General features: G+C 48.4%; 1 protein-coding gene across 4 annotated transcripts in view; it reads left to right on the plus strand.

Annotated features, from left to right (window-relative positions):
• Positions 1-22,651, plus strand: part of MINDY4 (MINDY lysine 48 deubiquitinase 4) — a 104,611-nt gene that overhangs the window by 21,078 nt on the left and 60,882 nt on the right. The gene's annotated exons all lie outside the window — the stretch shown is intronic.

A 22,651-nucleotide genomic window follows, 5' to 3' on the forward strand; every position in this document is an offset into this window, starting at 1 on the left:
GAGGCAGGGGCAGGAGCGGGGAGCATGTGTCCTGGGAGAGAGGGGGCAGGTGCACCATCTGACCCGCTGAGATGTCAGGGAACACAAATATCTCTGCCTCCGGACTCCTCGGATCTGACTCAGTAGCCCAGGGGATGATTTCCTGCTTTGATTTTTGTTTCTTTCCTGTATCCTTTGGTCTCAGAAGACCCTTGGGAACTATGTCGTCTGGGCTCCCACTGTGGGGGTTGTGGCTGTTTGGGATCATGTGGCATGCGTCCCTGGCTTGTCAGGGCTGCCCTTGTGGGGTTTCTGTGATGATCAGTTGGATGTGCTGGGTCTCTGGCCCTGACCTGGTCCCGCAGCCCTTGCCTCGCTCTGCTTCCTGCCATTGCGCTGTGTCACAGGCAGGTACCTTCCTCTGCACCTTTACAGATCTTGCCGTCGCCCACACGCCGGGGCCGGGGCAGGTCCTCGGGAAACCCTAGGTGCAGGACTAAGCACTGGGAGAGGTGTTCTTTATTTATCAGTCCCCAGAGCCAGCTGTCCCAAGCCTGGTGGCTCTCATATGGCACTCTGTGAAGTTTGGTGGTCTGGTTGGGGGTGACCTCACTTGTGGTGCTTACAGACGTCTCCGGGGGGCATGCTGGCCTGTCATTTGTGTAAGAATCCCTCAGAGTGACTCTCTGGGCCTTTTGATGGCTGCACGGACTTTGCCATGGTGGTTTTTCTGCAGATGAGCTCAAAACCCGTCCCGTGGGGTATCTTGCAGTAGGAAGTGGCTCCAGCTTCTGTGTTCCAGGTATGCACGGGCCACGCAAGCTCTGGCACTTACTGTTTGCCCAGTGTCATCACGGTCATGAGATTGAGAGGAATTGTTGGCCTCCCTTGGGGATTCAGCCCACAGCAGTGGCCACAGCAACAGTCTCTAGGGGCCAGAGCCTTTGAGCAAATGCGTGTCCCCTCAGGCAGCTTGAGCCATGGGGCCTTGGAACTTTGGGGATGAAGCCCAGCAGTGTGAGTGCTTTTAAAGATTTATTTATTTGAGGTGGGGTGGGGGGAGACTGAGTGTGCTTGAACACGAGTGCAGGGAGGGGCAGAGGGAGGGGAGAGAGAAACTTTGGCAGACTCCTCGCTGAGCTTGGAGCCCGACATGGGCCTCTGTCTCACAACCCTGGTATCATGACCTGAGCTGAAACCGAGTCGGATGCTTAACTGACTGCGCCACCCAGGGACCCCCAGGAGTGTGTTTTAACAAGTCCTCCAGGTGATGTGCTCCAGGCTGAGGTTGGGGAACCAGTGCTGTAGAAGCCCAGCCTGCGATGGAGGGTCAGTTGCATGTAATTACTGGGGGCGCTCTTAGGAGAAAGGCAGTGGGGGAAGCAGGCCAGGGCAGGGGAAGGTCTCAGCCAGGATGTGGGGCCTCAGTCGGATCCCACAAGGAGCTGAGAGGGTGAATTGACCCAGAGCTGCCCCACCATTAGGCTAGGAGAGGGCTTTTTTTCCCATGTCAGTCATGGGCTAAGGGTTGCCCATCCTGGGCTGCGGTGGGCACTGCGCCACGTCCTGCGTGAGTCTGGCAAAGTGCGTTTCTGTGAAGACGGACGCAGCTGGGAGGCGTTAGTAGCCAACATGGACAGCAGCTGAGATGGGCGTGCTGAGACAAGGGGGTCTGGGCGGGCCACTGGCGTCTTCTCTATTGTTCTCGTGGCTCCTTATACACTCGTCCAGCCCCTGGTGTTACAACAGACAAGCTGCAGAGCCTGTTCATGGACATCACCTCTGGTGCATAGGATGCCCTGGTGAGGCAGGCCAGGCAGACAGACCCTAGAGGGGAGACTGGCATGAAGCCCGATTCAGGCCCACAGGCAGCCTCTCCCATCCTGATACTGCAGCGAACCATCACTGGCTTCGTGGCTGGTAACCTCCTGTTGTATCAGTCAGACGGGAGGAGCCTCCAGAGCCCTTTCTGGGGCCGCACTCACCGCTAGGGATGCAGAAGGCGGGGATGGCTCCCTGCCTCTGAAGCCCAGGGCCTGCCGTGAAGCTCTCCATACTCGGGTGCTAGATTGTGGCACTCTCAGGGCAGTGGAAGATTGGAGCGGTTAGGGAGAGCTGCTGATGGGGCAAGGGGGCCTTGGGCTTGGAGAGGCCACGTGTAAGGCAAAGACTTCATGGTGAGGCAGTAACATCGGGTGAGGAATGTGATTCTAGACACCGCCATGGCCCCAAAGTATCAGTGACCCTGTCTCTGTGTCGATTCCAGGACTTAGTGACTAACATGAGGGGTGCCCCTGGCGGATTTTTCGGGTTTTGCAGAATGGACAGTAGGTGGCGGCAGATCTTCATCCATCTTCTGGGCTCCAGCAACCCTTGCTGGTGATTTCATTCAGCAGGCACTCACCAGATTCCTACCAAGGACAGTGCATGGAGGAGAGATGAGTGAATCCCAGCCCTTTCTGGGTCACCTGCCCCTCCCAGGCTCCTATCATGAGCGGGCCGATCATGAGCGGGCCGGCCGGCACACAGATGCCTGGCCGCGTCCTGATAGGGAATGAGTAATGCCGTCTGGGGCTTGGCAGGGGCTCAGCCAAGGATGTGGTATTTGTGGTTTATTGACTGCTCCCCATACCCGAGCATCCCGAGTCTGAGAACATCTGCACCGCATGGGATGAGTAATGGGTGGAATTCCCATTTTAATTTATCTCTGCACATTATTTGGACTTTATGTCAGACTATAAAGGTTCGGAATTAGCTGACTCTTGAAACATGCACAGTACGCAGCGGCTTGCTGGGTGCCAGTGGCCCCGTGTGGACAGGTGGCCTGCCCGGGGCTCCCGTGCTAGTCCAGCTCCCCCTTCATAGCTGACTCCGGGGACCTCTCTTCTGCGTCGGGTACGGCTGCCCGTGCTCAGCTGGTTCTCCTTCGCACCTCTCCCCCACATCTCCCCTACGTGTGTGCCCCCCGTGCACGGTGGAATACCAGTTCTCTCTCCTGGATGCGGTCCTCTTCCTAGCATGTGCAGGAGAGTAAATATGAGACACTGCTCCCATGCACGTTACAGGCCACTTGGAGCCATGCGGGACGGGGCTAGATGCCCCTACCCTGCGCGGTAACTAGCTGCTGGGTAGCTTCGGCTCTGGAGCGCCCGGGTCTTCTGCCCAGTGCATCTCCCGGGGCAGAGAGACTTCTCCAGATTCCCTTTGAGATCCTCCAGAGTGTGGCTAAAGAGGTGAGAGCACATCTGCACATCTTCTTGGAGGGGTGAGTGGTCTCATTTTGTCCCTCTCTGGACATCAGAGTGACAGCTCCGAGATCCTCCTCTGGCCACATCTGGCCCTTGCCAGCTCTGCCCAGGGCGCATGTCATTGGCACACAGACTGAGAAGCTGTTCTGTGCAGGGGAAGCACTGCTGCTGGATGGAAGGAGGCTGTTAGGGCTCAGGGTAATTTTTGGGCGATGATTATCAGCAGGGGAAGTATATGGAGATTCTTCTTCCTGGGTGCTTTTTTCCCCCTCACTCCATCATGCTTATTTGCTGGTCTGCCAGTTAGCTCCCTAGACCCTGGCTACCAGAACTGCAAAGCGAGGTCTATCTAGAGGCCGCGACAGGGCCGGATGCGAGTGAAGCAAGCCAGGCATTTAGGGTGTGGCATTTAAGGGGCACGCATTCTCAGCATGGCTCATCTGCAGTGCTTAAACTGATAATTTTAAGTAGAATTGGAACAATTCAGACTTTATCCTCAAGTTCATTTGTTGGTATTCATTCATTGACTCACTCATTTTTTTCATTCATACATTCATTTAACCAACCAACCATCCATCTAACCAACCCACCAGCCCACCAACCCCACCCATTACAACTGTGATGTCCTATATTTAAGTCATTTTGAATGTTACCTTCTTTAGGAAGCTTCTTCAGATCTCTTCCCTGCTCCGACCCCTGGACATGGCCCCCTTCTCATACTCCTCACAGCACATGCCACACTGAAGAGAGCTGACAGGCCACCTTGTTTCCCTGCTGGACTGTCAGCTGCCTGAGTATGGCAGTGAGTTCTCTGTGGCTCTTCCTCCCTCAACTTTGCTCAGAATTGTTCCACACTTATGGGATGGAGCTGAATTATTCGCTTTGCCTTGAGGAGAGGAAAGTGAAGTGTGAGGTCTTCCTTTCACTCAAGGAACGTGCAGAGGAGTGGATGAGTGATCTTGCAGACAGAAGAAGACCTAAAAGTAGCAGGCAACATCTCTGCCAGGCTAGGTGGATGGTGCCCACTCAGGTGCCACAGGGTCTTAGAGGAGGGGGTGCTCTTGGGCTGGGCCTTGAAGGGTGAGCAGGGTTGGAATAGCCCAGTTGGGTAATAGCCAAAGGCCTCACTTCTGTACCTGGACATACTCATCTTTCTTCTCCACTTTCCTCCAAGCTTGAGATTTCTTGAAAAAACTTGCTGGTATCCCTGGGAATCTCGTTCCTCAAAGCTAAAGCAGCTCTCTTACTTTTCCTCAGCCCTTTGTTCCTGGGGCGTGTCTCGGGTCCTGTTGTATTTGCAGGCAGTTTTGGGTGATGTGCACGTATGGGGGCTTATGGAGAAGAGAGCCTAAACTCATAGCTTTCCCTAAGGATTGGGAAGGCACTGTGATTTAGGGAAAAGATGAGCATCTTTGTTAGCACCCTGAGGATAACTCTGATAGGCTGACTGCTGGGGCAGAGAGAGCTGATGTCTTTCCCCTGCCAAATCCCTTTCTGTTCTGATGGAGGGGACCTTCCTCTGTGACCCCCCCAACTGGTTTTCCCAAACAGCAGCCGTGGGCTGGAACACTGCTGTGACTCACTCAGGCTGGTGCCTCTACCGTAGAAAGATGGTCTTTGATCCCGAGTTCTGTCAGGGGCATTTTGGTCAGAGTTCTTCAAATCACAAAGATGACCTGCCAGGGCAGTTTCCTGTATAGCTGGATTCCATGTGTGTGCCTTATTCCAGAAAATTCTACTTTGTTTTCTCTGCTCATTCCACAAGAAGTTACTAAAGCCATAGGATTCCTTCCATTTCCTGTTGAGGCCACTTTTGTAACCATGGGCCCCTCAGAAGTGGAGCCTTTTCCTAATAGAGTAAACAGTTTCTGATCTCAATCTAAATGCGTGTCACTTAATTCAGTTCAACAAAACATTTATGAAGTGTGCCTTGCTTGTTCGAATAGTGTTGGAGAGAGAGGTGATGGATAGGTTCCTGCCCCACAGAAGCTGAGACAGCCATGCAAATGACTGTCCTACAGGATTAAAAAAAGGCAAGTGACAAGGGGACAAGGGCAGAGAGCCATGGAGCTAGGGTCTGGATTGTTTCAGGGATAATGAAGCTCTTGATATTTATTGAGTACTCACATTTGGCAAGTCCTGTGGTAAGAGCCTTAGATGTGTTACCTTATTTAATCCTGACAGCCACACTGGGAGAGTTATTGGCTTCATTTTATAGGTGGGGAAACTGAGGCACAGAGTAACTGACCAGTCTGAGTTCATGCAGACAGTCTGGCTCTAGGAGCCTCAGTCTTAACCACTATCCTTAGGCCCCTGTCTTGGGAAGAAGGGGTGTTGGGATGCTGACATTGGTGAGACCTTAGAGAGTTGGTCTGACAGTTCAGGGAGCAGACCCATCCCAAGCTGAGGGGACAGTGTGAACAAAGGCAAAGAGGTGGGTGCATTGGTGTAGCTGGAACCGAGGGCATGTGTCGGGACCAGGGGGAGAGGAGACTGGAGGACCAGACTGTGCCTTGAGAGCTGGCTCATAGAGCAATAGAGGGATAGAAAAGTCTCTCAAGTTTTCAGTTATGTGGGTGTTGTTTTTTTAAAAAATCAGTTAGAGTCGTGCTTCAGGAAGATTAGTCCAGGGGCGCTACAGGCCTGAGCAGGACGACCGGTTGCAGGAGCCAGACCTAGAAGGCGGTATGGGCTCTGAGCTGACTGTGGCAGCGGGGCGAGGAGCAGGGCACCTGGGAAGAGAACCCATAGGACTTAGCTGTGGGAGGCTGGGCGTGCAGGGAGTAGAGATGGGGACCCAAAGGGGAGGTACTGGCTGGGTCACGAGGTGATGAGGGGTCGGATCCTGGGCATGTCCAGCTGAGCTTTTGTTTCCACAGTCAGGGGTGGGACAGAAATGCAGATCCTGGGAAATGTCGGATGAAAAGTGTCTGGGAAGGGCTGGCATGGGACCAAAAGCTGATGTCCTTGGAGGGATGGACACCACCAAGGGTGCATGATAAAGGCACCTGGGTCCAAATCCTGCAGGGGAGAGCGATGTGTTTGGTGTGATAAGGAAAAGCAATGGTCAGAGCAGGAGGAGAACCGGGAGGTGAGAGAAGAGAGGGTCAGGAACTTGACAGCTTTGGACCCTTCGGGGAGGTTGGGCAGGTCACCAGGTCACATGACAGAAGTAGCTTTGGAGAGAGCTCTTTCAGTAGGATATTGGGGGCAGAAGGTCAACTGCGCCAGCGTGAGGAATAGTGTGGGTGAGGTCAGATAGGGAGAATACGGAACTTTTTAAAAGTGTAGAGGTGAAGGGACAGGATGGCAGCTCAAGAAGGGGGAGGGTTAGGGAACAGGGTCCTTTTTCCAGGATGGGAGAGATGTGAGCATGTTTGTAAGCCCAGGGCTGGGCGCCAGCCACAGGGGAGAAATTGGCCGTTCACAGAGACTCTGAGAGGCAGGAAGTGTGTCCTTGGGCGGTGTCTGGGAAGGGCTGCACAGACAGTACCAAGATTGATTTTCTGCCATACTCCGTGATGGTAATTGATGTTGTGATGATGGGCCCGGGGCATTACAAGTTCTCAAAGTAGCTTTTAAATCCCCGGTGAAAGAGCCAATTCTGCTCAGCAAAGTTTTTGAGTTATTTGAAGTTTATTCCAATTAAGCAAAGCTTTGTTAAGTTGTTGAGGACTGCTGTTTGGAAAACATGGCATTTTATTGAATTCTGAGACTTCGAAATATGGCTCCCCATCTTTAACAGATTTAACAGGTCTCAGCGTGGTGAGCTTGAAAGAAGCTGAGATTTAGAATTGGACAGATTTGCCACTCACTAACAGGGTGACCTTGGGCACAGTGTTTTTGTTCATCTCTTTGTGGCTTAGTTTCTTCATCTAAGAAATGGGATGATATACCTACCTTTATGGGATTGCTACAAAGAACAAAAGAAATAATGTATATAAAATATTTGGCCCACAATAGTTAATGAATGCTAGCTTTCTTTCCTACTATTTGGTTATCCAAAACACCCTGTTTCTTAAGTGGATGGATGTATTCCTGAATAAATGGAAATTTTTTAACAAAGGGATGAGACGTAAGCTTAGAGCCAGATTATGGGAGGTTATGATGGTCAGAGAGAAATGTTTAGGTCTATTGTATGGGCCATGGCCAAAGGCAGTGAAGACAAGAGCATGGCCTGGTTCCTGTGCCTCAGGACAGGTCTCTGTCATGGGGGCCAGACACCTAGTAGGTCTTCAGGGAGTATTTGTGGATTAAATTTGCCTTCCATTAGGCATTTCTTCCCCTTTGCACTGAAGGCCAAGGTGAGGCTGGCCAACATTTGAAAGCTCTGGAGGTTGAAACAGATATGCGCTCCTGCCTTTCTCTTTTCTAGAAGTTCTTCCTAGGCCAGGTGTGGACAGTGGGGGACATGGTAAGCTGCCCTTGGCTGGACCCCTATGGCTGGGGTCCTCCATGTCAAGGCTTCCACACGGGGCCCCAGGGCTTCCTTCGGTTCTGTGAAAATAATGAAGAGAAATGGGAAGTCCATGAGAGGAGGATGGCATTCCTGTCACTGGTAGTGGTGCTTCGTTTGGTCCCAGTGTCACTTTGTTCAGCTTTTCTGCCTTCGGGTAAAATTTCTTTTGAATGAGAAAAAAAAAAAAAAAAATCAACCCACCAGAAAAGTCTCTGAATGGAAACCATGACCAAGTTCTCTGCCATCCTCTGAGACTGGAGGCTCTTTTTCAGGGCTTACAATCACCTTCATAATTTCATGTTCATCTCCTCATGGAGCAATGGCCTACTGAGCATGCACAGTCCAGAAGCTACTCTATAGAAGGCAGATAAACTTATAAGGGCATTTTGACAAGTGTCTAAGAACCAGTGCCCGCAGAAGTCAAGGAAATCCATCTGGGTTCTACAACCCAGAGTCTCCCCCACACCCCCGACCCCCTCCCAGCATCCTGACAAATCTCAGCTCCCTTTCTAGCCTCAATGTGGATGGTCAGGGATCCTTTAGAACCCAGTACGCTCCTGGGAATATTTTAAAAGAAGAAAAAAGAAGTTGAAAGTATCCTTTTTAGATAAAAACCAAAGGCAAAGCTGGCGCATTTAATAAAGACATTACGATGGATTCATCCATCTTTTAAAAGAAAATAACTCCAAAAGGTGCACTTACCAGATGCCAGGATGTGGGAGAGCCTAAACAAGAATCCTTGTTTTAAAAAGTGTTCTCATGCAAATAAACCCCACACGGGTTTTGTAGGAGACTGTCCTTGTTCTTAGGAGATACAGGCTTGGACTCTTTAGGGGTGACGTTATAATATTTTCAACTCACTTTCAGATGGTTCAGCAGAAAAAAAGAAAGTGTGTGTGTTTCTGTGTGTATGCATGTGTTTGGAGGGAGGAGGAATGGAAAGGGGGAGAGCAAGAGACAGAGGGAGAGGGGAAAAGCAAATATGGTAAATGTTCATTTGTCTCTGTAAGTGAATGGTATACAGATGTTCATTGTATTATATTCTTTCAGTTTTCCTGTAGGTTTAATATTTTTCAAAATAAAAATGGGAAACACACATAGGAAAAATAGGAAAAATGAGTAGTCAATAGAATCTATCTTTTGTCTTTCAGTAAAGATCCTAAAGTAGTGTAACAAGGTCGTAGTGTGTCCCTAAGGGTTGGAATCTGGGCGAGGTGATGACATAAAACACAAGGCTAGCCCAAGAAGCAGCTAGGGAACACCCCAACATGCCTGGTGAGAGGTGTGGCGGCCCCTTCCCTGTTACCTGTGGGCATCCTCAAGCCCTTTGACCTCCAAGAAACCACTTAGTGGCTATTATAGAAACAATAGTTCATGCATACGGTCCAGATGCACAGAAAGCAGACTCTTCTGGTGTCGTCCTGCTGGTGATTCCTACCCTGTCTCCCCACATCCATCCTCCCCTTCCCACGCTACTAGGACTGGAATCTGTACACCCACAGCCTGGCAGTACAAGCTGGCTGCGTCTTCCCTCTGCCGACCCTCTGGATGTTTTCTCGAAACTTCCAATCCTTTGATCACACCCACATCGTGAGACTCAACGTGACATTTCCAACAGGAGACTGCCTGACGTGGGTCCAGCTGCTTCACATGGTTTTTATATTTGTTCTGGAAAAAGCTCCAGATACCTTTGGTCAAAGCTCTTCCTGTTGGCTGTGTTGCTGGGGCCATTTCTCGCCCACACAATCCAGAAGGGGCTGCCGTCTGTAGGCCCCCGCACGCCCACCCCCCTGGGGACAGGTAACGGTGGCAGAGGGGTGCAGCCTGGAGCAGCGAGCGCTCTAGGGGGTTTCAGAGGGTGTGTGCTTTCGGTCTCATTCTTGTGTCATTTGGATTCAGATCCTTAGAAACCAGGGAAGCCAGGGCCTTGCCAAAGGGCTTCATTCCCCTTCTGCAGAAGTTTCTCTGTTAAGTAGAAAAGAGAGTGTACTTACAAATTCACATTAGTTCGTTACCTCTTGAGGAACTGGGAAGGAATACTTGCCCTGTGCTAAAACTCCAAGTCCCTATTTCCTGACTTCCGTGTGAGGTGGACCCTGTGCTCCTATGCTTTAGGGCTCATAGAAAGTTCCTGCGTGGATTCCCTACCTTTGAGCAGCATCCTAGCTCCCCACTGAATACCCCTGCCTGCCGGGCTCCCTGCCCAGGGGCCACCTGTGTGGAATAGCTGGGAACTCTCATTGGAGGCAAAGGGGTAACTCCAGGGGGTGGGGAGGGAGGAGACCCATGCTGGTTGGGACCCAGGGACCCTCACACCCCATTTCAAGTGAAAACAGCTGTCAGAAGAGGCACCAGGGAAGACTGCCTAACTGGCTCAGGGACACATCTAATTTTAGCTCAGGGTGTGCTTGTCCTGAGTTGGGGCTGGCCCACCCATGGAAATTCCGCAGCTCTCTGGTTTTATGTGTATGAGTGGTGTAATGCTCAAAGTTAGCAACGCTAACTTGGTTTTAAAGCAACAGGTTTCTTTCTCTTTTTTCTAAGAAATTTCCAGACCACAGCCTGTCCTCTGTGCTTTTGGAGTAGGTCAAAATTTCCTGAAGATTCCTTTCTCATAATGGGGCGATGTGGGGTGGAAGAAAGAGATGTTCCAAGAGCCAGTCTTGGCTGGGCCTTTCGCTTTATGAATTAGGGCAAGACAATGCAAGACAATGACAGGGTCTCTGGGTCAAAGGAGACTTTGTGTCAGGCATCTGGCACAGTGGGTTACGGGGAGTTCATAGGTCAGCAAAATATAAACAAATGCAAAAACAAAAAAACCCCGGGGGGACCAATTTGGTTCAGCTCCAGAGGTGGAGGGCCTGAAACATACACGGTTTTAGTGGCCTCTTTAAGACAAAGAATATAAAAGTATCTCATTCTTGCAAATTTTATAAAAATAGAAGACCATGCCAGCACATCACTTGGGCTTCTTGGAAGGGGCCTGTCCAAGTGAGGGTCCCTGAAGCTTGAGCCCTGTTAATGTCACCGTGAATCAGATGCTATTCAACTTGTTGCTGCTATTGATTTTCTGGCTAAGTAAGAACATTAAAACCAATTTCATGAAATTTAAATATAGATATAATCTTGAAATAAAATTCCAGTGTTTAAAATGAACACATCAGTCCATGTGAAAGATGCACTGTATTGCTGCGTATTTTCCTCACTTCATCATGGGCCTGTGTGTCGTGGACTGGTTTGTGTTGGACCATTTCCAGGTTTCTGAGCCTTATTGCCCTCGTTTGTGAAAATGCTGCTTTCCATGTAGGCTTTTAGTGAGAATGAAGTTGAAAACGATGGTTTGCAAGTGCTTGGTAAAGTAGATATAGACACCCAGGTAAATAATTATTATTGTTAGGACAAGGCTAGAGAACATTTAGAACCCTTAGAATGTCACAGGAAAGAAAATGGATATTCACCAGGGAAGGTGAATATCCACCCAGAACCACTTGGGGGCGAGACATGAGCTTCAAAAAGAAGTGTTATTGATGTGTAAACCTCCTCACCTTTTCTAAAAGTAAATGAACCCAAATTTCTCTATTTTAAGATTAATAAGGAGTTAAAGCACCCAGACAGTGTTTTAGCCCCATGGCTCATGGCTCTTTTATTACTGCTTGTGCAGGGGAGAGTGTTGTGTGTGCAAAATGGAGACATTTCATCCCAGAATTTGTCTTAAGCCACTCTTTGGCATATTTAACCAAACAGAACCCAAGTGGATTTCACTGCTTAATGGGACTCCGAGAAAGTTGACCTCTCTCGTTAGGACAGCTCCTTCCCTGGATGTGTGGGTTTTTAATAGGACAGTAACAGGGCAGGGACAGTGCCCCAAACAGCTTCCCTTAGTAGCAGCTAAGTAAACATCTCCACACAGCTTCCCAATCCACCGTGGAAACTAGTGGCAACTCTTATGTAATGTCTTTCAGGCAGCCCGTCAGAACCTTCCTTTTATAACTCCCAAGTGTGACTTTAGACTCCCTGGCACAGGGCCAAGGTTGTCGAGGCAATCCTTTCCATCCTGGGCTCTCATACCAGCCTTGGGGAGGGCAGGGCCAGGGCTAATCTTTGTCTCCGGTAGAGCCATGCCGTTGGGTCCTCACTCTGATGCCAGGAGCCCTAATGAGAGGCAGGCTTGTGATCCCACTTGCTGGGTGTGCAGTCTGGGGCTCAAACCGGGGGGCGCCCGTGGCATGCGCCAGGCACCACGTCACGTCTCTAGCTCTGGCCCTAGCCATTGGGCTCATCCAGCATCTCACGGTGGTCGGGTTTGGCTGAGCTGTGCAGCCACATGCTGGTGGGCAGCGGGGAGGAGGCAAGACCAAGGGAGATCATGGGCTAGCAACATTCTGCCTGATGAACTGCATAGCTCAGGTGAATGAATGGTTCAGTGGATTTGGCCATGCTCCAGAGAACCACTGCATAGATACCACTTTCCTTCAAGAGGATGTTTTTCTTTCCCTGGAGAAACATCAGCTCCACGTACATTTTCACTGCCTGTTGAGCAAAATCTGCCTCTCGGCACCAGTCTCCTCAGGGAGCTGAGCTCCGCCACACCCAGGAGAGTGTAGCCTGTGAAAAGGGCAGGGAGGTAGGAATTGGGAGAGCCGCAAGTCCCCGTTAGCGGCTTGAACGGAAGAACAGCCAACCTGCCCTAATGCTTTCGGGTCGTAAGGAAGTGCAATCTGTGCTTCCAACATCCAGTAGATGAAAATGAACTGAGATGAAGAGCCTGGAGCCTAACATTCTATTTCCGGCTTTGCCCATTACCCAGGGGGCCTTGGCAAAAGCTCCACACCCACCTCACCCCTACCCCCTGAGAGGGCTGCGGGATTCGACTGGATGATCTCGATGGGCCTTTCTAGCCCTTCCAGATGGACGAGCCATAGCTAGGTGAACTCTGAGAACTTCTCAGCTTTCAGACAGGGCATCCATTAAATACCAGTTGTATACTAAGACCTTGTGCCAATTGAAAGAAGGGGAGAATAATGCGAGGGAAGGTCACACCTAGTACAGTTTTGTTTTGTGAATTGTGTGCCCTTGAGGGAACCCTCCCAGTCTGATGTCTTGGTAACTGGGTACATTTCTTCTCTGTTCCTGGAATGTGCCAGAATCCGGCCTGACTCAAGGAAAGAGAAATGCTGGACTTGGTTTCAGATTTTGCTCTCGCTCTACACACTTCTCATTAGGTGTGCATGCCAAAGCCTGTGGGGAAGGGCGCACACGGAAAGAGAGTTAAGCTGAGAAATCATCATCCCCAAAGAACAATGGTCTGGGAGGCCGGAGTACGTGTGTTCTCTCCAGCTAGACAGGCTGAGCCGATGGCTTTTCCAGGAGGATGCAGGGCCATCAGTGACCCCTCCCTTCCCCCAAATCTGTCTTCACGGGGCGATCCCTATCTTTGTCCAACCTTCGTCATCATGCACCCGGATGAGAGAGACTTGGGTATGCAGCCCAATTCCCAATTAAGTGTTTTCAGTAGTTTCAGGAAGATAATTTATTTGGATTGAATTGTTAAGGCAGATTGCTTTCACAGTATTCCAAGCAGAATGCTTTCTCACAGGAAATGTCAGACCAGGCAATTCTAGTCAAGTTTTCCACATCCTTAAGAAAAAAGAAAAGAGAGAGGGAAAAAAAAAAAAAAAGATTGCTATTATACGTTGAAGGTCAGCAGTTCAAGTGCTGGCAGGGGCCGGGTATGAAACTGAGATCGGTTAAACATTGGGATAGTGTCCCCGGTGACTTCCCAATAGCCCGACCTTTAACGAGGCCTCCTGTTCTTTTGGGCTTCATTTAAAAAATGCCTGTCGAGTGGGCTGGCCAGGGAGATAGGGTGCTTCCCAAGGTTGGGGCATGGATCCCACAGGGCTGAACATCTGGGACGTGAGGAGCTCCCTTCCTCTCCCCAGAGCTCAGTCTCCTCATCTGTCAAACCAGGGTTACACCATGTGACTCCCAAGCTGCTGCTTCTTTTTTTTTTTTTTTTTTATTTTGAGAGAGAGAGAATGAGAGACAGAGAGCATGAGAGGGAGGAGGGTCAGAGGGAGAAGCAGACTCCCTGCCGAGCAGGGAGCCCGATGCGGGACTCGATCCCGGGACTCCAGGATCATGACCTGAGCCGAAGGCAGTCGCTTAACCAGCTGAGCCACCCAGGCGTCCCGACTCCCAAGCTTCTTCACAGCCGAAGTCACCACGATTCTGATTCTGTCCCTTTATCTGGGGGAGCTTGCTGAGCCCCTGTGGGACGCTGAAGAGAAACAGCAGGAAAGTGAAAAGAATCTTTTCTTCTGTGGAGAACTTCAACTTTTTAGAAGAGTTCTTTTTAAATCAGCTTGCCCTCAGGGATCTGCCTCATTAAGTCTTGCTCCTCCTTCCAGAAGTTCAGTAAGTTCAGTCCTTAAGGAGAGCCTTTAAGCATGGGGCTATGGAAAAGGAATGTAACACAGCTGGTCTTCTGAGGGCGCACCCTAAGGACTTGCTGCCCACTCCCCACCCCCACACGTCCAAGAAGGGCCTGCAGGTGGGGAAGGGATGGGTCCCAAGAGCTGGAGCCCGGAATCACTCCCTGTTCTGGTCCTTGTAGCCCCCCAAAGACGATTCTGGCCAAAGAGAAGCTGAGACTCAGGGCAATTACAACTCGAAGCGATGCCGGTCTTTTCCAGCGCAAGCTAGTCCTGTGGCCTGTCTGTCCAATTCCTGTGTGTCCCCTGAGGATGGAGCAACTCTCTGCTTCGTTACCATCCAGCCCTGTTGTTCATTTCCAAAAGGAGGTTCTGTTAGAGGCGGGGTAGTAGCAAGAGTGCTGACCCTACACGGGGAAACCCGGCCCCGGCTCACCAGTTTCACTGGCCTTGTAACACCGCCTCTAGTGTGTTTCCAGGATGGGATAGGACAGCCTCCTCCACAGTCTTGTGGGTAGGACAGCAGCCTGGATGGCTACTGCCTGCAGCACGGATGCTTGCTTCCGTGCTGGCATGTTCTGCCAGGCTGAAATACGTATATATCAAGTAAAGCAGAACGCTTCTGGTCCCTTGAGCTTGCTGAAGTTTTTATTTTTAAAGTGCACATGAGTATTTTTTATCAAATGTTTTTGCTGCATCCGTTGAGATTATTTTCCCTTTGTCCCCTCTGTTGGTGTGAATTCCATTATTAGATTCTCTAACGTTAAAATATTCTTGCATCTCTACTTGGCCAAGATTGTCCTCAAACTCATGGCCGATGCAGTTGTTTGTTATTTTAGTTCATATTTTTGCACTTGTATTGATAAGTTTAGCTGTTTGGAATCAAGGTGCTACTAGTCTCATAACCACCATCATCCTCACATCAGCGAACGTGGAGCGATTCTGTGTCGGACGCTGTTCTCAGCACTTGCTGGACTGACTTGTGTAATGCTCAGCACAGCCTTTTGAGGTGGGACTGTTATGAACCCCATTTTATAGAGGTCCAACATGACTGAATTCTCCTGTTGCATCATTCCTTTTGTTATTCTGTAACAAGTAGGTTTATCACTGATAATGCTTTTTATTCCAGAGTCTATTTTTAATCTGATGATACAGTATTAACTACATTGGCCTTTAAATGGTTGGCCCACAAGTGATCTCTATTCTCCCATGTGGCATGGTTCACCTTTTGTGTCATGTACCTTGTGAAACATCATATTGCGAATTAAAAAAAAAAAATCTGTGTGTCTCTGTCTTTTAACTGGCAAGCTGGGTTTGTTTGCTTTTATTATAATTACCGATACACTTGAATTCATCTGTATTCTGTACTTTCATTTTGCCGTATGCTTTTCTTTATTTCCTTTTTCCTCTTCTTTTCTTTTCTTCTTCTTTTTTTAAATTAGCCATTTTCAAGTGAGCAATTCAGTGGCTTTTAGCACATTCACTGTCTACTTCGAAAATACTTCCTTCTCTTCAGAGTAAAATCTCTTCCTACCAAGCAGTTTCCTCCCCATTCCTCCCATTCCCTCACCCCCAGCAACCCGCAATCAACAGTGTTTCACATAAATGGAATCATACCATACATGACCCTTTGTCTCTGGCTTCTTTCACTCAGCATCATGTTTCTGTGGCTCGTCATGTTGTAGCACATGTCAGTTCTTCATTCCTTTTTATGGTGGAATAATATTCCATTGCATGAATATACCGCATTTTGTTTATCCACTCATTTGTTGGTGGACATGTGAGTTGTTTTCACTTTTTGTCTATAGAGAATAGTGCTGCTATGAACACATGTCCCTGGGTTCACTTCTTTGGGGTACATACCCAGGAGTGGAATTGCAGGGTCATACAGTGATTCTATAGTCAACTTTTTTGAGGAACTGCCCAACTGTTTTCCACAGTGGCACTTTCTTGTGAATCAAGTGGTGTTTATTTTTTCTTCTTGGGCTTTCTGATTGGACGTTATAGATTATGCTTTTACTATTTTAGCAGTTACTCTTAAAATTTTTTTTTATCATAATTGGCTTAAAGTTTCAGTTTAATCAGTCTCTCTACTCCCTCAAAAAATACAAGGATTTTAGAAAGCTTCAGCTGCTCATTTCCCGTTCCCACATTTCATGTGTATAATCGTCATCTAGTATTATCCCTGTGTTTTTAACTACTCCCTAATTAGTTGCTATTGTTGTTATTTTTTCTATCATCAGCTCTCATTTAGGTTTATCTACATGTTTAAAGATTTCTTTTCTCGTCATTGCCTTGGTCCTGCTCTTTTCTCCTGGGTTCACTTTCCTTCTTGCTAAAGTAAGTCCGTGAGTGGTTTCTTCAGTGAAGGTCTGTGATGGTAAACGTTTTCAGTCTTTGTCTGAAAATGCCTTCATTTTGACCTTACCTTTAATATTTTGAATATTAAAGATGTCTTTTGTTAAAGTAATTTTTGTTTATAGATAATCTGCCTTTCTGCTAAGATTTTTCTCATTGTCACTAATATGTTGTTTCAAGATGACATATCTAGGTGTGCATTGATTTCCACATGTGCCATTTGAGGCTTCTTAGATTTCTGTGAGGATTCATATCTGCTGAGTTGTTAGCCATTATCTTTTCCATAATCTCCTTTCTCATACCCTTTTTATTTTTCCTTCTGGAACTCCTTTGAGATGGGCATTGGAATTAAAGCTTCCCCCCCTCCACATCTCTTCTTTGCTCTTTCACATGTTTTCTCTCTTGGGGTTGAGTTGCATTCAGGTCATGTCATCTGATAACTCCTAGTAATTTATTATCTCTTCATTCTATCCCATCTCCTGTTGAAGCTTACCCCAAGTTTCCCCCCAATGTTAGAGAAGATCTAACCTATAGAAAAGTTGGAAGAATTGAAAAATGAACACCCATGCCATCTTCACCTACACTCAGAAATCCTAGGACTTTGTCACACTTGTTTTTTTCGCTCTTTCTTCTCTTCTCCCCTCCCCACGTATAGTATATGTATTTGTAATACACACATGTTTTTTAAAGATTTTATTTATTTATTAGAGAGACAGAGAGAGTGAGCAGGGAGAGTGGCAGAGGGAGAGGGAGAAGCAGGCTCCCCTCAGAGCAGGGAGCCCAACGCGGGACTCGATCCCAGGACCCTGGGATCATGACCTGAGCCAAAGGCAGACGCTTAATGACTGAGCCACCCAGGCTCCCCTGTGACTCACACATTTTTGATGATTCCTTTGAAAGTAAAATTCAGATACCATGGCATGTCACCCCTAAATATCTCAGCTTGCATCTCCTAAGGACAAGAACATTCTCCTGCCTAACCATGGTACCATTAACACGCCCAAGAAGTTTCCATAACATCAGCTAATATAAGACCCATAATCAAATTCCCCCACATGGTTCCAAAATGTTCTTTTTAGGCTTTAGTGTTTTCTTTTTTCTTTTCTTTTCTTTTCTCTCTCTCTCTTTTTTTTTTTTAAAGAGAGAGAGAGCAAGTGGGTGCGGGGAGAGGCAGGGGGGAGAGAGAGAGAGAATCTTAAGCAGACTCCACAGTCAGTGCTGAGCCCCATGCGGGGCTCAATCTCACCACCCTCAGAACATGACCTGAGCCAAAATCAAGAGTAAGATGCTTAACCGACTGAACCACCCAGGCACCCCCAGGCATTAGTTTTTTAAATCCAGGATCCATTCAAGGATCTACCCACATTTGGTTGCCGTGTCTCTCTAGTCTCTTTTAATCTCAAACAATTTCCCGTCCATTTTTAGTTTCTCATGAGTGTAGTCTTGTTGTCTTATAGAATGACTACATTCTAGATATGTCTGTTTCGCTATTAGGTTTATGTTAAACATGTTTAGGGCAAGGGTAGTACATATGTGATGTTGCATATTTCCCATTACATCACGTCAGGAGGACAGATTATCAGTTTGTGTGATTTCTGCTGATGCTAAGTTGGATCACTCCATTAAGGTGGTTTCTGCCAGTCTCTCCATCATTATATTTTTAAAAAATATTTATTTATTTATTTGAGAGAGTGGAAGAGAGAGAGAGCGTGAGAGAGAGAGCACAAGCAGGTGGTTAGGGGTAGAGGGAGATGCAGACTCTCTGCCGAGCAGGGAGCCTGATGTAGGACTCCATCCCAGGACCCTGAGATCATGACCTGAGCTGAAGGCAGACGCTTAACCGACTGAGCCACCCAGGGACCCTCTCTCCATCATTATAAAGGGAACTTTCCCTTTTGCCATTAATGAGGCATCGGTAACTTTCAGACTAGAGGAATATCCTGTTCCTCAAGAACGTTTCAGCCACTGGTTTTAGCATCCACTGATAATCTTTTCCCGTATTAGGAGTTTATAAAATGGTGATTGTCTAATTTTTATCATTTTCTCGTTCCTTTTACATTTATGAGTTGATGGTGTTCTACAGAGAAGAGCTTTCCATGACCCGTCCCTGTCCACCCCCCTCCCAGCAGCAGGCTCATGGGGTTTAACATGTATTTCATATGTTAGAATCACCATCCTTCTATGTCCATGAGTTTTTTTTTTTTATTTCTGTGACTGTATGTACTTTTCAAAACTGCCCATTCTTTTTTTTATAGTATCTGTTTCTTTTCTAATGATTTCCATTCCTGTTAAAGAAGTTTCCTTACTCTAATTACAGCCTCTTTTAGATTGTTGTTCTATTATCTCAAGTTCTTGGGAGTCCTTTTTGCTGTGTCACCTGGCTTTCTCTTATGGTGCATGATTTTCTCATATCTTTACTAGTTCTTTGTTTTGAGCATATTTTCAGTGGCACTTAAAAAAAATCTCTCTCTCTCCTGGGAATCTTGTGTGACCTGCTTTGTAGAAGTGCCCTTCCAGATAATTTTACATTGCTTTAGTTAGGGGTGCTGGGCTATCCCTGTCTTGGGAAAATTTTGTGTTATAGTCTGGATTCTTGTGCCACATTAGTGGGGTCAGTTTGGACTCCATTCACACTGGATTCTGAGTTGCCATCAAATAGAATTTATAGTAAGTAGTCAATATCTTTATTCCCGTGGGACACCTTTCTTTTATACTCCATAACTAATTTAACCAAGTATCCAGTGTCAAACATTGAGGAAGGAGCATCTCCTTGTCTTTTCATGTTAAGAGCTAGTGAAATACTCGGAGTGTGGGGCTGCATAAGCAGGAGAGCATCTTCAAAACTAGTGTGGCCCAGGCACTCCAGGCCTCTCAGAGCCCCTGCACCTGGTCGTGTCCCACAGTGATGAGCATGCCCAGGCTTCCCCCGAGGTACAGATGAGGCACCTGATGCCCACAGAGGGGAAATGACTTGCCCAAGGGCACGGGGGTGGGGGTTGGGGGGAAGAGGGACAAGAAGTCAGGTCTGTGAGTAGCTCTTCCCACCTCACCAAGATTCAGTTACCTGGGATTGAGTCCTGGCCCCATGGAGCCCCAGATATCCACAGTGCCCTGGCCCTGGCTTCTCCCTCGGGGCCACAAAAGGAAGGGACTTTGAGTGGGAAGTGGTGACCTCAGACACGGCAGACAAGCTGGGTGTCTACAGCCAGGCTCCCATGGATTTACTGGATGGACACTATGACACATGTCTCTGGGTTATCTGCACCATCAAAAGTATTTTGAATCCTTAATTTATCTTGTTGTCATTGTTTTCCATAATAGTTTTCACTCAAAGGCAAGAACATGCTTTTAAACTGACCTTTTAAACTTTGTAATGCTAATGCCACAAAGGGACACATGAAAGGAACAATAAGCACATTCCCTAAGTGTGAGCATAATTGAAGTCTCCTCTGGTGATGAGATCTATGGGAAACGGGCCACAAAGCATCTGAGCTGGGCTTCTGCAGCTGATGGATGGCGCTCTGGGTGGAAGTCCCATGACCGGGGAGAGGCCCAGCTGTACCCTTTGCAGTGGGAACATCATCTCCACCCTCTGGCCATGGCTCTCGGCCACCCACGTGCCGCAAGGCTTTGCCCTCAGGAGCCAAGGGGGCTGCTTGGGAGGTTTGGATTTTGTGCTGTGGTCTATAGGAGGCCATGGAGGGCTCTGGGCAGGGGAAGGAAGCATAACATAGAAGAAGGAACGAAGGAGAGCAATTGGAGCCAGGGGCCTGGGTTTAAGTTCTGGCTCCAGCACTTCAAAGTTGTGTGACCTTGGGTGAGTCACCTCGCTTCTGTGAGGGTCACTGTAGTACTCAGCATCTATTTACGGAGCGCTGGCCGGGTGCTGGGCACGCGGGGTACAGAGGTGACGAAGAGCATCCCGTAGTCCTTCGTCCCTCCTTGTGATTTCTCTCACCGTATGTATTAGTACCCCATGGCAGCGGTCACGAATTCCCACAAACTTAGTGGCTCAAAACAATGTGAATATATAATCTTACTGTTCTGGAGGATCAGGGTCTGAAGTCAGTTCCACTGGGCTAAAGTCAAGGTGTTGGCAGGGCTCGTTCTTTCTGGAGGCACCAGGGGAGAATCTGTTTCTTTGATGTTTTGGAGCTTCTCATGGACACCCCCATCCTTGACTTGTGGCCCTCGTCCATATTCAGAGTGCATCCCTCCAGTCTCTGCTCCTGGCATCACCCCCCTCTCCTCTTCCCTGTCAAATCTCCCTGTGCTTCCCTCTTACAAGGACGCTTGTAATTACATTGCTCCCACTTGTGTAATCCAGGGTACCCTCATTCATCCTAAGATCCTTAACTTAGTCCCATCTACAGAGTCCTTTCTGCCATATAAGTACCATTCACAGGCTATCTTTGGGGGCCGTTATTCAGCCTACCGTTCCATGTCAAATGGCAATTTATGTTTGTTTATTTTACATGCCTGGGTCTCCCTTCGGCAGGGAGACAGGCCTGCCAGATTACTGCCACATGTTTGCTGGATGAGTGGGTGAGGAAGTGAATGAATGCATGTTCGGAGTTGAGAAGGAAGTGACGTACCACTTGGGCTGTAGAGGATGAGCGTGAGTTTGCCGAAGGATATTCTAGCCCAACTGAAGGGCTTATGAGAAGGTATAGAGGCAGAGGCTGGGAAGCTCAGCATTGCAGGGAATGTGCGTGGAGTGTGAGGGTGCAGAGGGAGAGGGGGCTGGGGTGGTAGGTGGCTAGCTCAGAGATAGCCTGTAGGACACCTTAATGGGCCTGGATTTGATTTTATTTTAGTTATTTATTTTTTATTTTTAGGTAATCTCTACACCCAACATGGGGCTCAAATTCACAACACCGAAATCAAGGGTCACATGCACCACCGACTAAGCCAGCCAGGTGCCCCTCCTGGATTTTAGTTTTCAAAGAAGCAGTATATGTGGTGGTTGCTGCCTTTGTCTTTGGGGTCATTGCCTGGGTTCAAATTCCTAGGCCACCACTTACTTGCTGTGTACTGGGAGAATTACTGGATCTCTGTGAGGCTCAGCACAACGGTTCCTTCATAAGGCTGTCCTGAGAAGCAGATGGCTTTTGTTGCTTGCAAGGCACTCAGCACAATGCCTGGAACAACCAAAGGAGTCAGAGAGTATTTGCTGTTATTATTGTCATTTTTATAAATATTACTGTTGGTGGTGGTGATGATGATGGGGAGCCCTTGAAGAATTTCAGCCAGGCTGTGGCATGGTCAGATTTATTTTATAGAAAGATGCCTTTGATACCCCTGTGAAGACATGGGGGGCCGGAGTGGGGCGGGACATCACACTGGGGGTCGGGAAACCAGTGAGGAGGCTATTCCAGTGATCTGGGTGAGAAAGCAAGAGGCAGAGAGCAGAGACAGGTACAAGAGAGATGTTCTTTCCTTTGGGATGTTCCAGAGATGTCTTTGCTCCTGCTGTTCCCTGCTTGGATGTTTCAAGGCAGATGTTAGAGGCCATTTAGCACCGTGCCTCAATCCTCACTTTTCAGAAAGGGGGAGGCATCTTGCCCTAGTCTCCGGATGGAATAGTGACAGAAGGGACAGATAGAGGTGGGACTCGGGTCCTCAGCCTTTAGTGGCAGAGCCAGTGGCGGTGGGAGGGGTACGTGGACAGAAACTTCTGGTGCAGGTGCAGTTTCTCATTGCCGTGGTCGTGACCCAGCATCTGCACTGCCTCCCCCTTCACCTCCTTCTACTGCCCCTCCAGGCCTTAGATCCCCTTTCCAGCTTGTGTTTTTACCAGTCCCCAAGAGAACGCTTGCCGAATCCTGGTAGTGTAGAGACATAGGAATTTTGCAGTTTTGAGTTGAGGAACATGGTCTTGACCCGGTAGGAGAGGATTAGGGCTGCCTGGGAGGGTGGGGGAAGGAGCTCTGTGTTGCAGCGCTCTGGGCCAGAGCAAGAAACTCGGAGTCCGAAGCAGTACATGCTCACAGATTTGGTACCGTGTGTCCTCCGCGGTCTTCCACTCACACCCCTTCATACATCTTCAGGAGGAAGCCAATTCAATAGAACGTAGCATGGCAAGATTGCGATTGTTACTTCAATCATATCTTACCCTGCAAGGATGTTGGAGGAAAAGATATTTCAATGCCACATTCAAAAGGGCTGTCATT

The sequence above is a fragment of the Mirounga leonina genome, unplaced genomic scaffold, assembly GCF_011800145.1.
Source record: "Mirounga leonina isolate KUSES-001 unplaced genomic scaffold, KU_Mleo_1.0 Mir_174, whole genome shotgun sequence".
NCBI classification, from domain to species: Eukaryota; Metazoa; Chordata; class Mammalia; order Carnivora; family Phocidae; genus Mirounga; species Mirounga leonina.